The following is an 11816-nucleotide window of genomic DNA, read 5'->3' as shown; positions in this document are numbered from 1 at the left end:
TATGCCAAAACTCTGTTTTTTTAGATGCTATGCTATGCTAGAGAGAGATGTTTTGTTTTATACTTATTTTTACTGGATTGGACATTTCCAAGACAGAATCTTTGTAACTTACTTTTTCTAATTAAACCAACTTTGTTAAAATACTTATTGAATTCGTGGACTGCTTTCTTTCGTGCTGTTCTATCACAATGTGTCACGACGCTGGCCTCGCCCTGCTCTCATCTGAGGTAACACGATATAGCTATATTCTGGAAGCCATGCAGATTAAATCAATTGCTGGTTACTGCTTTTAGCTAAAGTTATATAAAGGATATAATATATATATTAAGGCTGTCAAAGTTAACGTGATATTAACGCGTTAACTCCCGATTCTATTAATGCCACTAATTTTTTTAACTCAAGATTAATTTAAAAAAGAAAAAAAAAATTTTTTTTTACTTTTTTTTTTTTTTACTAGACTTCACTCAGGTGTATTATTGATGCTCTCATTGATACTATGTTTGTTTCTGAAGTGTGTGTGTGTGTGTGTGTGTGTGTGTGTGTGTGTGTGTGTGTGTGTGTGTGTGTGTGTGTGTGTGTGTGTGTGTGTGTGTGTGTGTGTGTGTGTGTGTGTGTGTGTGTGTGTGTGTGTGTGTGTGTGTGTGTGTGTGTGTGTGTGAGATATAGAGAGAGAGGGGGGTGAGAGAGATGAGGAAGGGGCAAGAGAGAAAGAGAGCTGGGAGAGTGTGTGTGTGAGAGAGAGAGGGGGTGTGTGATTACTCAGCCCTTGTGTGGGTGAATGTAACAAGTTCCTAACGTTTTCTTTCCCCTATTATTTCATGCACACTTTATTCATTGTTTTAAATTATTATTTTCTTTTAAGTTATTTTGTGCATCACTCTGTTTTGAATTTGATGCAAATTTGCAATGCATGAGGGTCATCCTTTTGTGTTAAATGGCTGCATAAAGCAAGCATTTGTTGACTCGCATGTTGATAAGAGTATTAAAACTTGGAACTTGAAAAATATCTGTTTAAGGTAAAAAAAAAGAAAAAACGATTAATTTGCGATTAATCGCGAGTTAACTATGGACAATCATGCGATTAATCGAGTTAAATGCTGCAGCACCCCCCAGCACCCCCTCAGTTATTGCAAAAAAATATATATATATATAATTTTCTTTTTTTTTATGTTTTTTTTTATGACAGTATTTATATATTTGTATATACTGTAACTGTATAACTGTAACACTGTATATTATAAGTTTATCCTGCTCAAAGCACTTCACCATTTTAATATTGTGTGTATTGAGCCGTACTGTATTGTAGCCATTCTCCAATCTGTTAAATAAAGTTTTCATTAATTCATTACACTACTGTATGTACACAATCATACGTGTAAAACCGAGTAGATTTTCGAGTGATGACAGACTGTAAAAGACTGATTGAATGACAGGTGAAACAACTAATTGTATTCACCTCCCGTCTCCCGCCCTTCCCACGCGCCACGAACCACTGAGCTACTGTGATACAGTGCTTGCGCAGTCAGTCGATTTTAGCTAGTAGTCAGACTTTGCTAGCACAGAATGTCTCACTCGCAGAAAAGAAAAATATCAGATTTATTTTCTAAACGTCCCGCCGGTCCCAGTGACAGTCCCACTAAATCTGATAAACGTCAGAGAGAGACAGAGACGACAGGTTCAGCCTCAGCATCAGGTATTGAAGAGTTAACTGAGTCTGTTCCCCTATACCCCCCCTCGGGCGCCAGGGGCTTCCACTGAGGGGTGATGCAAATAGGGATGGGGTGTTATGGCAGCTCATGATGGAAATAGTGCGCACCGAGTCTGATCCCGAGTTGAAGAATTGGCTCCAAAAGAGAGACAACTGGATGTCCAACAACATCCAAAACGAAATCTTACAGCTGTTTGCCCATGATATTCAGCGACAAATTAGAGGCAAAGCATCCAAAAGCCCATTCTTTGGCTTGAGCGCTGACGGAACCACTGATGTCACTCAATGGAAAAGAACAATTCTCGTGTAATATACAGTTCGCCGATGACAACTTGGAAGCTCAGAACTTCTTTTGGGGTTTTTACAATGCCCGGCCCAGACACAACAGCCGAGACGCTGTTTTTGTGTATAAAATACTTTTACGCCTCGACCTGCCCATGGAGAGGCTGATAGGATACTGTTTTGACGGGGCCAGCAACATGTCTGGGGGGTACAGGCTAGACCAGGGGTTCCCAAACTTTTCAGGCCGCGACCCAAAAAAAACGGTGTCAGAGAGCCGCAACCCCCACTATTATAGGAGGTACAAATTTAAACGGAAATGTATGGTTGAAACATGCAAACGTTCAAACGCACACACACTAATAAGCATTGGAGGCTTTTAACCAGGGCCGGACTGGGGAAATCATTCAGGCCAGGAAATATAGCCCCAGTCAGGCCACTTTTTAAGCAGGGGGTCTGGGGGTTGTTACAAAGACTTAATTTCCTGCATTCTGGTGCAGGATTTTTTTTTATTTGTACCCTTTAAATGCCAGTGTTTGTGATGGCATCACAAATTATTGTTAAAAAACAGGCTAGCATATGTATGATTAGCAGCAAGAGTCCATTCTCTTCGGTTCAAATAACAAACTCAGCAAGACCGACGGCTTCTCAGTTACAGTGGGTGACAATATTGTCACAAGGAAAGAAGATATTACCTACCTGGGTTCCATCCTAGAGGCAAATCTTTCCTGTGACAAAATGGCATCCAATGTAATAAAAAAAGTCAACCAACGAACTCGATTCTTGTACCGGATCTCCTCACTGGTAAACAAGAATACCCTGAAGACTCTAGCAGGAGCACTCATTCAAGGGTACTACGACTATGCTTGCACCTCATGGTACCAAAGCACCTCAAAGGCGCTAAAAACAAAATTACAAACATCTCAAAACAAACTGGTCAGACTACTGCTTGACCTTACTCCTAGAACCCACCTCACCCCTGCCCACTTTGACAACCTAGGATGGCTTAGAGTAGACGACAGAGTACAGCAACTTGCAATGGGCCTGGTCTACAAGATACACTACACGACCAAGGTACCCATGTACATGACAAAATACTTCCCAAAGGTCAGTGAATACCACGATCACAACACCAGAGGGAGCTCCACAAATCATGTTAAACCCAGATTCGGCTCAAACAAGGGACTAAACACGTTTCGCAATTATGCCACATCAATGTGGAACGCCCTACCCAAAGCTGTAAAGGAATGTGAATCACTACCCACTTTCAAAAACACTCTCAAAAAACACCTAAGGGAGACTGCAACTCGAAACTGGCCCCTGTAAATGTCCGAACACAACCCCCTCCAATGTACAGTAAATTACCAAGTATGGTCTTGTCAATAATCCAATGTACAGTGTTTGTTTGTACAGGTGTACAGTGTCCCCCACCCACCCCTCCTACCCAACCCCCCCCCCCCCCCACACTCCTACCCAACCCCCCCCCCCCCCCCCACCCACCCATCCACCTCCAATGTACAGTCCCCCCCCCACCCCCACCTACCCAATCCAATGTACAGTTTCTACGTCTAATGTATATACTCTTTTCTTTCTGGACTCTTTTTGTATCACAAACAGTACTGTAATTGCAAATCTGGTATGTCATAAATGTATAGATGTAGCAGTACTGTCTATCGGTATGTCATGTATGTCACATATGTTACGATGAATTGAAAATGGGGGACCCTGATGTAAACAAGACGAAAGTCTTTCTCTGGTCTGCATCCCCTTAACAATTGTATGTATTGAGCTGTACTGTACTGTACCCATTCTGCAATCTGTTAATACAGTTTTCAATCAATCAATCAATCACAACACAGATATTTATGGATTTTCAGTTTTTTGTAATTGATAAATACAATATTTTATTCAACTTCAGCCCTGATCATAACACCACATATTCATTTTATAATTCTAACCCTTTAAGGCTTTTACCGACATCATTGACTCTGTCGGTCTCATTCAATTCGTTGACCAACCCACTCACAGTGGTGGGAACACCCTTGACCTAGTCCTAGCCCGCGGTTTCACTGTGTCAAATTTGACCGTCTCCCCCTATGTTCCTGCTCTCTCAGACCACTACCTCATCAAATTTCAAATTGATCTGACGGTTTCTTGCCCAGACAGTGTAGAATCCTACATGAGCCGTCGTATTAACGCCTCAACTGTCCCAACTCTAGTTAACTGCCTACCAGACACCCTCTCTCCCTTCCTCTCTTACTCTGGCCCCCTTGATCTCTTTACAGACAAACTTAATGCCGCCCTTCGTAGCACGCTCGACATTGTCGCTCCCCTTAAGCCTAAAATTAAACGTGCTCCGCAAAAACTAACTCCCTGGTTTACGGAGGAAACGCGCTCCTTTAAAAAGGCTTGTCGCAAACTTGAACATAAATGGCGTTCGACCAAACTCGAAGTATTCCGCCTCGCCTGGAATGATAGTTTACGTAACTACAAAAAGGCACTCTCACTTGCCAAAACCTCATATTTTTCCAGGCTCATAAATGAAAACAAAAACAACTCAAAGTTTCTGTTTGACACAGTTGCAAAACTTACGCAGAAACAACCAAGTGCCCTAAACCATGCGTTCTCGGCTAACGAATTCATGAAATTTTTTACCAAGAAAATTGACCTCATTAGAGATGAAATTGTTGCTTTACTCAACAATCAGAGTCCCTCCCAACCTCTGACGGGCATTCCCCCTGACTTTGATTCCAGCCATACGCTATGCTGCCTTGAAAACGTCTCACTTAGTGCCCTCTCTAAACTGGTTGGCGCGGCTAAACCCTCAACCTGTCTGTTTGACCCTCTTCCAGCAACTCTCATCAAAAAACTCTTCCCAACTCTAGGCCCTGCTCTACTCAATATCTTCAACACCTCCTTGTCTACTGGCGTGGTGCCCCTGGCCTTTAAATCAGCTACTTATTAAACCACTACTTAAAAAACCGAACCTCGACCCTCTAATATTGAAAAATTACAGACCTATCTCCAATCTTCCGTTCCTATCCAAAGTGTTAGAACGGATCGTCGCAACGCAACTTACTGACCATTTATCAAACAATAATCTTAATGAATCATTTCAATCTGGCTTTAGAGCCTTACACTCCACCGAAACGGCGGTTACCAAAGTCACAAATGACTTACTGCTCTCTCTTGACTCAAACCTCACTTCTGTGCTCTTATTGCTTGATCTCAGTGCAGCCTTTGACACGATCGATCACTCGATTCTTCTAGGTCGGCTTGAGAATCATGTTGGCATTCGGGGTCTCGCACTAGCTTGGTTTAAATCCTATTTAACTGATAGAACACACTGCGTGGTCTATAATGATTTAACATCTGAGACCCTCCCAGTGCAATGTGGTGTCCCACAAGGCTCTGTCCTGGGCCCTTTGCTATTTTCGATTTACATGCTACCCCTCGGCGATATCATACGCACATTTGGCATAAACTTTCATTTTTACGCTGATGACACCCAATTATATATACCTATTAAGCCAAATGATTCCTCCCAACTACAAAACCTTGAGGCCTGCTTGCTTGCCGTCAAAAAATGGATGTCGCAAAACGTTCTACTCCTTAATGCAGATAAAACTGAGATGTTAATTGTTGGCCCCCCAAACCACAGAGGCCTGTTTCAGGACATCTCCCTCAACTTTGATACCTGTCATGTATCCCAGAGCTCCACCATAAAAAACCTCTGAGTCATTATTGATTCCTCCCTCTCATTTAATGCACATATAAAAAATGTCACCAAAATTGCATTCTTCCATCTTCGTAATATCGCAAAAATTCGCCCCATTTTAACTCTGGCTGATGCTGAAACCCTGATTCATGCTTTTGTCTCATCACGTCTGGACTACTGTAATGCACTTTTTTCAGGCCTACCTAATTCATGCATCAAAAATCTTCAACTCGTGCAAAATGCGGCTGCACGGATACTAACTAGAACTAGAAAATTTGATCACATCACACCAGTTTTGTCCGCCCTACACTGGCTTCCTATCCAAGCCTGATCTGACTTTAAAGTTCTACTCCTCACCTACAAAATTTTAAATGGGCTTGCACCGCTCTATCTATCCGATCTCATCTCCCGATACTCGCCCGCTCATGCTCTGCGCTCACAAAATGCGGGGCTTCTATCGATCCCTAGGGTTAAAAAGAAATCCGCCGGCCACAGAGCCTTTGTCTACCGCGCTCCCTACCTGTGGAACAAATTACCTGACGTCATCAGGGGCGCCTGCTCTGTCGAAGCTTTTAAATCCCTGCTTAAGACTCATCTTTTCTCTCTCTCCTTCAACCTACCCTGATCTCACCTGGTCGGGGACTGACCTTTAGATTAATCTGTCTAGTTTAGTTAGGGTACAGGGTACTACATGGTACTACAGGGCACTACAGGGTACTACATGGTACTACATGGCACTACATGGCACTACAGGGTACTACATGGTACTACTACATGGTACTACAGGGCACTACAGAGTACTACATGGCACTACAGGGTACTACAGGGTACTACAGGGTACTACAGGGTACTACATGGCACTACAGGGTACTACATGGTACTACATGGCACTACAGGGTACTACATGTCTGCTCTTTTGCAGCACCACAAACATGGGAACTCTCTAACTCTCCCCCCCCCCCTCCCTGCGCCGCCCCTGTGCCTCAAATAGATCCGCTATCAGCTCTATCTTTAATCTTTCAAAATGTTCATTTGCTATCGCTATTAGCTCTATCTTTAATCTTTCAAAATGTTCAGTTGCTATTGCATGCACTCATCTGTGTTTCACTACACACATGAGTGCATGCTTACCAACTGTCCGTCTGCAATACTACTATCACCAACATCTAAGAAGGGAGATCCCCCCTTGAATGGCCCTTCTAAGGTTTCTCTCCTCCACACTGCCTGTGGAGCTTTTTTCCCTATTGTTAGGTTTTAGTGAGTTTTTCCTTACCTTTGCGTGGGGTATGTCTGGGAGTGCTTGCATTCTTTCATTTATTTGCATTTATCTTAAATTTTTTGGACCTTATGGTGTTCTTGTTCTGTTCTTGACTTATTGTTATGTTTTCTTCTTGACTTGTTTAAAGAAGACCTGTACGGCCCATGGGGACATTAACATGTGTTGTCGGGCCTTATAAATAAATTTGATTTGATTTGATTTGATTTGATTAAATGCCAGTGTGTGTGATGGCATATATTTGCAATATATCAAATGCAAAGTACATTTTTCTGGGGGGGATTATTACAGGCTACACAGGAAAATTCGCAGAGTCAAATTTACTCAAATTGAGTAAAATTTTACTCCCAAAAAGACAGTATTGGCTCCGACTCCAAATAGAGTGAAAATGACTCTTGTCACAGAGTTAAATCTTCAGAGTTATTTCTACTCCATTTAGTGTTAACATTTAACTCTACAAAATACCAATTTACTCCATTTAGCATAAAGTAAAAACAACTCTAACATCATTTCACTCAACACAGAGTTGTATTTACTCCGTAGAGTTGTGATCCCATCAGTAATTGCCTCAATATAGAGTTATAATTCCCTCAATATGGAGTGTTTTTTTTTATCTATAGCGTTATTTTTCACTCAATATAGAGATATTTTAAGTTATATTTCACTCAATATAGAGTGGTATTTTAATCAATATAGAGTTATATTTCACTCAATAGAGTTATATTTCACTCAATATAGAGATATTTTAAGTTATATTTCACTCAATATAGAGATACTTAAAGTTATATTTCACTCAATATAGAGTGGTATTTTAATCAATATAGAGTTGTAATTCCCTCAATATGGAGTTGTAGTTCACTCAATATAGAATAGATTTCACTCGATATAGAATATCATATTTCACTCAATATAGAGTGGTATTTTAATCAATATAGAGTTGTAATTCCCTCAATATGGAGTTGTAGTTCACTCAATATAGAATAGATTTCACTCAATATAGAATATCATATTTCACTCAATATAGAATTAAATAATAATTTACTCTGGAATAATACATTTAAAATAAACGGGGGCAAAGCAGAAATCAGTATTTAACAATGCACTTTTATTTGCAACATGCAGGCATATCCTTTGGGATGCAAACAGTTTTACAACAGCGTGTGAGAATCATGACTTCAAGGGGCGATCGATAGAAAAAAAAAGGTCATTAATAAAATAAGATTCATCAATAAGCTTGTGCAATCTTTGTTTTCAGTTGCCAAGAAATTTGAAATTCCTAGTACCTTGGACTTAAAGGTCTATGATGACTTAAAACACTGAAGTCGACAAGGAGGCGTTTCAGTTAAAGAAACCAGACATGGGTGTGTTGGAGATTTGTTCACCCCAAGTTGCTTATTAACATGGAGCCTAGCCTCATCCAAAATGTCACACAGGTACTGTATATGTTTGTACTTTGAAATGATCTTTGTTTCTATACGCCCAATGTAATGTAACATAGTAAAAAAAGAAAAAAAACACGTCTGAGGAAGAACTTGCTTGGTGTGGATCCTTCCTAATCTTTTTACATTACACTTGTCACAAACATTCCTCTCTTGCTAATCACACTTGGTATATGTCTACGTGATTGTTAGATTCAGTGAGCCCCTCTGCAAACAACTCCATTATATACAAAAATCACCATGACTTCAAGGCTTCATGGGGAGAGTAATCGATAGAAAAAAGGTCATAAATAAAAGACAATTACATTTTGGCCTCTGTAAAGTGACAGCAGCATCTGCACCCTTTTAAAAAGGGATAGCTCACCCAAAAAAAGAAATCTACCAATTACACACCCCATGAATCCTTGAATTCATGGAGATTTGTTTGTTTGTCGCATTCCTGAGCCAATAATTCAAGCCAGTCATCAAATTATTGGCTCAGGAATGCAACAAAAAGAAATCACCATGACTTCAATTAAGGCTTCATGGGGAGAGTAATCGATCAATTACATTTTGGCCTCTGTAAAGTGACAGCAGCATCTGTACACCCTTTTAAAAAGGGATAGCTCACCCAAAAAAAGAAATCTACCAATTACACACCCCATGAATCCTTGAATTCGTGGAGATTTGTTTGTTTGTCGCATTCCTGAGCCAATAATTCAAGCCAGTCATCAAATTATTGGCTCAGGAATGCTCTTTGACATCAACTACATGAGGTCCATCTGTAGTACACACAACTTTAAATGCATAAAAATGGTCATCCAGAGACACGGTTTGTAGTGCAAATGTAAACAACAGTAACCTCTCATCTTTAAGAACAACACGGTGGATTTTGTGAAAAACTGGAACCTCACTAAGAACTTTAAGACAAACAACTAAACCTGGACGATACATATTTCCATGGTGTTTGGCCCATCTAACATTTAACACCTTGGTGTCACTTGGTACCTGAAGAGTCTCCGCTATCTCACAGCCTCTGTCCATCACATTTAATGCTACCATTTTACTTGGACCAAGCACCAGTCTGTTGGGATCAAATGTCTGCCAATTGTATGCTACTTGACTTTGGTGTTTCTTTGCCAACGTTTTAGTTATATTTTTGAAGCTTTTTAGTTGTTTTTTAAAGAAATTATGCTTCGCTTCATAGCGCATGCACCAGACATGCAAAAGTGGTCCAATTTTACGAATACATGTAGGATAGTGCACCATAAAATGATGCTTTGGTAGTAGCCTCCTGTTGGGAAACAAATGCTTGAATAACCCGTGGTGCTCTGCAATCAAGTGTTTTAAATAAATAGTAATGCCAGTTGATAACCTGGGAGAAAATACAATATCTGCTATTTGAAGCAACAGCAGAAGCAAATACCAGTGTTGATCATTTGGACAAACCAAGTCTCCAAAGATAAGTGGTAGATTGCGAAGTAAACACCAAGATTGGATTGCATTTAACCCCAAGTCATTTGAGGTCTCTACTAACTTCAATGCAGGTGGCTTGTTGTTTTGTTCCAGGTAACCATAGTTAAAGCTCTTAATTCTCAAGTCTATTTCCTTTGATGTTGTGTAGTTTTTAATCAAGTGTAGTATTAGCAGTTTCATTTCATATTGTGCCACGCCCTCCAAGATATCATGCATAATATCGACAGAGAAATTGTCACATGTATTGAAGTACTGCAAGGAATTTAGAATGCAAGAACGTTTAACTCCCATCACATAGGGAAGACCAATAGTAGTCTCCATTGTGTGGCAGTGTTCTGCATGAAGTGCTTGAGTTCGCATAACTATCTTGGGTGAATCTTCTTTGAATTCTGTCTGAAAGTCCTCTTTCTCAGCAAGACAAAAGCGGCAACAATATCTGGCACTGAATGATTCTACGAAACCAAACAAACCGTGAATACCAAGGTTGTCACCTGTAACTTGGACAATAGTTCCATACACTGGCTGATCATACAATGGGACCTTAATTCCATCCTTCTCCAGTATTTTAATATCTTCCACAAGTGGAGCAAGTATTTTAGAAAAGCCATGTGTTTTAATGTCTTGGGCATGGAATAAAGCGACCAAATGAATATTAAGCAGAATTGAGTTGTACTTTGGAGAAAAATTACGCAAGGTGAAATAGATTGCTCCTAATTTATGTATTCCCTTTTTACTCCCCAACGGATTCGCGCATTCAAAATCATCATAGAAAAGCTGCACCTGAATTGCATGCTTCTGTTTTGAAAATAGAGGATGACTCTTGAAAAACTCTCCATCACACAAGTCATTAAGAAGATCTTCTCTTAAACTGGAATCACTCTGCATCATCTCTTCTATATTAGGGTGTTTGTAAATAAAGTCTAATGTTTTCAAAATTGGGATATAAACACATTTATCAGTAACAACAGCCTGATCATAAGTTCCAGTAGTCCGATTGCGCAGGGTATCAAATCTTGTACCAAGGACATATTCAACTGGGTCTACCCTTCCCCACTTCTCTGTAAAATATTGCCTTCTCTTAGTTTCAGAATTTAAGATACAAAAGGGATTTTCAATTTCTTCAAAACACTGATCAATTTTACACTCAACCTCACTTTTGATAGGTTCCTGTAAAGATAGACACTGCTTCACATATTGTTTTGCTTGATTATGGATATTATCAACAATCACTTCCATTGAAGTTACCAAAGAGTTGATTATTGTTTCACCTACACCTGCCACTTTAAGTTCAGCTACTGTTGCAGCACAGCTGTCTACAAGACTATTATTAAGAAGGACTGGAAGGACTGGGTCAGAAGGGGCACTGCCTGATGGAAAGTCATCAACATAACTTTCAGCTAAATGTTCAGCTGTAGAGCGGCCTTCACCAGGATCATCACATGGTTGATGACGTGCTTTAAGATGCTTTCGAAACCCAGAAAAAGTGCAAAAGACATGTAAACAACCAGGCTGACCACATTTAAGACGAAGTGTCCTTCCTGAACAAAGTCCGTGGATCATCCTCAAGTGCCTCATCAGTGAATTGGCATTTGCCTGAGAGTTTTTGCAAATGAAACACAACATCTTATCAAAAAACACTGGAGCATCAGAGGCCTCAAGATAAAATATCTTCTCAGTATCAAAAGTCTGTGCAGCATCAGAGGCCTCAAGATAAAATATCTTCTCAGTATCAAAAGTCTGTGCAGCATCAGAGGCCTCAAGATAAAATATCTTCTCAGTATCAAAAGTCTGTGCAGCATCAGAGGCCCGAGATAAAATATCCTCTCAGTATAAAAAAGAAATCAGTGCAGCATCCGAGCCCTCATCTCTTTAACCCTGGGGTTGACATTAGTGGTAGCAGCATCGATCTTGTAAATGGCGGTTTGCAAGAAGTTGTACATA

The sequence above is a fragment of the Notolepis coatsorum genome (assembly GCF_963971535.1).
Source record: "Notolepis coatsorum genome assembly, chromosome: 4".
NCBI classification, from domain to species: domain Eukaryota; kingdom Metazoa; phylum Chordata; class Actinopteri; order Aulopiformes; family Paralepididae; genus Notolepis; species Notolepis coatsorum.
This window is presented reverse-complemented; position numbering follows the sequence as displayed.